The sequence below is a fragment of the Monodelphis domestica genome, chromosome 5, assembly GCF_027887165.1.
Source record: "Monodelphis domestica isolate mMonDom1 chromosome 5, mMonDom1.pri, whole genome shotgun sequence".
NCBI classification, from domain to species: Eukaryota; Metazoa; Chordata; class Mammalia; order Didelphimorphia; family Didelphidae; genus Monodelphis; species Monodelphis domestica.
The window spans coordinates 130,468,004-130,472,723 of record NC_077231.1 but is presented as its reverse complement, the minus strand read 5'-3'; positions in this window follow the sequence as shown (position 1 = coordinate 130,472,723).

Sequence of the window (4,720 nt, the reverse complement as noted above, 5' to 3'; positions counted from 1 at the left end):
CTAGAATTGGTTCAAATTCGTCCTCAAACACATATTAGCTATGTGACTATCTAAGCAAGTCATTTAATCACTGTTTGCCTTAGTTTCCTCTTCTGAAAAATGGTGATAATAGTTAATACCTATTAATTCTATGTGAACTGGAACAACCTCCAGGAATTGATGCAGAGTGAAAGGAGCAGAACCAGAAGAACATTATATACAGAGACGGATACACTGCGGTACAGTCAAATGTAATGGACTTCTCTACTAGCAGCAATGCAATGATCCCGGACAATTCTGAGGGTCTTATGAGAACGAATGATATCCACATCCAGAGAAAGAACTGTGGGAGTAGAAACACAGAAGAAAAACAACTGCTTGATTACATAGGTCAAAGGGATATGATTGAGGATGTAGACTAGTGCAAATATCAATAATATGGAAATAGGTCTTGATCAATGACACATGTAAAACCCAGTGGAATTGTGCATCCGCTGGGAGTGGGGAAGGGAGGAGGAAGGGAGGGAAAGAATATGAATCATGGAACCATGGAAAAATATTCTAGATTAATTAATCAAATAACATTTTTCAATTAAAAAATAGTAACACCTATTCCTCAGTTGTCGTGAGGATAAAATGAGTTAATATCTGTAAAACACTCTGCAAACTTTAAAGTGCTATATTAAGATTAATTATTATCTCAGCATTTAAAGGAAAATGACTGAAAAACTTAAGATCTGTGATAAATGCAATGGATCATCATACTTCTAGAAGATCAGAGAAGACACAAGCAGAAAGCTTCAGAAAAGCAGCACTGGTAGCAGTTGGGTAGAGATGCCCAGCGTCAGGAAGCAGAGAGCAGCTCAGTAGAGAGAGCCCAGGAACAGCTCCAGGGAGGGTCAGTGACTCTATAGGACCCAAGGCATGAGTTTCCTTGGCTTTGCAAACTCCCTAGCCTGCATGCTTCTTGAATTTGTTCCCTCTAGACCTGTAGAGGGGGCATCCTATGGTAAGAATCTTTCTTTTAATTATTTTGCTATATTGTTTGATCTACTTTTCTTCTACTTTGAAGTAAAGTGTCCTCTTTCTCATCTAGTTAACATAAACACAAAGATCATAAATTTAAAGCTGGAACAGGCCAGAGAAGCCATCTAGCCCAACCTCCTAATTTTATAAATGAGGACCCTGAGACTTTAAAAGACTTATCTAAGGTGATACTAGGAAACAATTAGTATTTGAATTCTGATCTGGCTCCAAAGTAGATGCATTATACCACACAGGGAGGGTGAAAAATGGGCCAGGCAGATGCAAAAATAGTGATTTCTGTTTCCTTAATTTAGATCTTATATGTTTTACCACATGCCCCTTCACTCCCTTGACTGTTCCCCAGCAGTAGACTAAAACCTTTGAATGACTTCAAGTCAGTGAAGAAAAGTAAGAGGTGTGGCAGAAAAGATGGGTAGAAGCTAGATTGTGGAGACCTTTACACTCCAGGATAAGGAATTTAGACCATTCTTTATGCCCTTGAGAGCTATTAAAGGCTTTTGAAAAAGATAAATAATGGTAGAAATTCATTAGAAAGATTATTTAATAGAAGAAATCCTGCTAATGGCTAGATTTCTATTGCACTGTATCTCTAGGAACTAAGCTCTGCAAAGTATTCAAGGATGAGAAATCCCAAGTGACTCTTTTGACTCTGGGGAAGGACAAAGAGAAGGAATTTCACTAGATTGTTTATCGGGAAATTGGGGAGATCTAGGGGTAAAAGAGGGGGGCCTAGAAGATTTGGAAGATAATATAAGTCAACTAGACCAAAGATGAAGTCTACAAGGTGGGCTAAAGAAGCAAGGAACAAAAAGGTAGGATATGGAAAATAATGGGAAGGTGGCATGGGCATTGTACCCCCAGAAACTCAGACAAACTATTATATCCTCTGCTTCCTGAGGCTCTCATGACTCCCAAACCAAAACATCTGACCTTGAAGATTACCCTCCTTGGATTGCCCCATTGAACTGATATGGACAAAGAAACACACTTCATTCATTCATCCTCCAAATCAGGAGAACCACCCCCATGCCCTAGGGCTAACCTCCCCCAACCCCCCTTGCTCCAGAAAGCCCTCACAGCTGAAAAGAATATTAAAAACCCCAGAATTGAGACATTGGAGTGCAACCCCCAAGTTGCTCCACTCATGCTGTCTTCCTGGCCCAAAATTCAACATTACTAATAAAGTTTTGGAGTCTTGTATTCTTGTGAAAGGTATCCTTCCCAAAGGGGTACGCCTCTACACCCCACAACATCAGGAATCCCAAAACAAATAGGAGAGCTCCTACAGGGAGCAGGAACCTACATTAGGGAGGCTGGTTAATAAAGCCCTCAGTACTCAAATACAGCACTGCATGGGTTTGAAATGAAGCAGAAAAATCTAGATAACAGGGTAATAAAGTAAGGAGCCAAAGAACCTGGGCAACAGGCGCCAGATCCTAGCAACAAGAAGGAAACTGGATTAAACTTCACTGGAAAATGGACTTCCATTAGACAGTCAGTCTAAAAAGTAGCAAAAAGTAATGTAAAAAGGTCTGAAGGAGAGTCCTCAGCATGCTAGGTAAATTCTTTGGGGTAGAGATCCATGGGACAACCAATAGGATATGGTGCAGATTTTTCAAGCTTGGTATTGTCAGCATGGACTCTAGAGACCCCAAACTTGTAGCCTAGTAAGATCTGATGAACCCCAAGTTTTAGGACTAGCTTGTAAGTTGGAGACCCCAAAACTTGTCCTTGTTCCCTGTTCCCCTGAGAATCCACCCTGAAGGGTTTCTAGATTCCCTGTTAACAGTATCTTCCATGCTTGGTCTAAGAAGAAACAAAGGGACAGTAAAGCAGTGGTGGCTCAATGTGGCTGGAAAATTCAGAGTAGAGTTAAGCAGCGTGAAATATGGGATGATGCCAACCGGAAAGCACCTTTGTCCAGACTTGCCAGAGATGGTAAACCCAGGAATTCCTTTGCCTCCATCTGTTGCCTTTGGTAATGCAAGAGCTTCCCTTTGTCTTCTTTGGTATAAAGCAGCACCCACCTTAATTTCCATTCAGTAGAATTCTTGGAATCAGACTATGAAAGGCTTTAAATGATAAGCAAAGAGTTCCTATTTTATCCTGGAAGCCGCTGAGAAGCAAAGAAGCTCCCTCAGGAAAGTGAGTCAGACCAGGGCTTTAGGAGTGTTCTTTTGTTAGTTCTGTAAAAGATGAATTGGAGAAAAGGCTGTAGGCAGGGAGCCCCACTTAGGAGGCTATCACAGTAGTCCAGGCTATAGGGAATGAGAAATACCTGGAAATACTGTGGAGGTAGAACTGACTTTTCTTAGAAGCTAGTTGATTGTATCTCCTCAGGAGACCTTCTTGTCCTCTGTGTCCATAGTGGCCACAGGTCCCTCACTTCCCTCTTCCTATCCAGTTCCCCTTGATGGCCAGGTGGGATGGTGACCTGGAGTCAGAAAGACCTGAGTTCAAATTAAGCCTCAGAAGCTTAGGGCTGGGCAAATTACTCTACTCTGTTTGCCTTGGTTACCTAATCTTTATTTTTTTTTTAATTTTATTTAGTCAATTTAGAACATTATTCCTTGGTTATAAGAATCATATTCTATCCCTCCCTCCCCTACCCCCAATGGTTACCTTATCTTTAAAATGAGCCAGAGAAGGAAATGGCAGGCCACTCCACTTGGGGTCAGGAAGAGTGGGACACAACTGAAACGAATGAACAAGGACAACCAACTAGAAGAGCAAGGACTGACCTGTTAACATAGTTTTTTTTGCACAGTACCTAGAATAAAGTAGGCACTGATAAATGTTTTAATAATCCATCAATCTATCAATTAATCTATCATTTGGGGATGAATTGGGATAACTCAAAGTTTGATGGGAAGAGACATCCCTCTATCTTGAACTTATAAAAGGGGGGGCCCGTTGTAGTCAGCCTTTTTTGTTGTGATCATTTTTGCCCCTTTTCAGCAACATATCAGAGATCAGTAAAAGGAAGAGAGAGCCTATGATAAGGGAAAGGTGTCCTCTAACTTTGGAACTCTCTGTGGTTGACTTGGGAATTGCTTTTTTTTTTAACATTTTCCTTCTGTCTTAGAATCATCCCAAGAGTTGGTTCTAAGGCAGAAAAGCAGTAAAGGCTAGGTAACTGGGGTTAAGTGATTTGCCCAGGGTCACACAACTATCTGAAGTCATATTTGAACCCAGGACCTCCTGTCTCTAGGCCTGGCTCTCTATCCACTGAGCTACCTAGTTGCTCCCAAATTGTGTATGTTTTTAGCCAGAATCCAGGAAGAGAGGCCTGAACTGCAAATTCTGGAAGCTGCCTTCTACTGAGAGAAAGAGGAGTTCCTAAGAAGCACCATCCTTGGGGCTGCCTTTATAGCAAACCTAAACTTGACAGTTTGAAGTGCCAGCCTTCTACAGGGAGAATGGGGATTTCCTGGATGATAGCAGTCTTTTGGGAAGAAGAGGAATACAAAAGTAGCTCCTGGAGCTGGAAAAGCAGCATGGAGGAGCAAAAGACGACTTTGGATCCTGCCAGGACTGTGAGTTCTATGGACAGTCTGTGTCTAGTGGAAAGAGAGTTTACACTCTGGCAATTCCAAGTTTCCAGGCCTTGGAGGGAGAAGAGGAAGGTCAAACCCTGAGGGTAGTTCCATGATGCTGAAGTTCCTTATGTACATCTAGAGTGAAAGTAGAATTT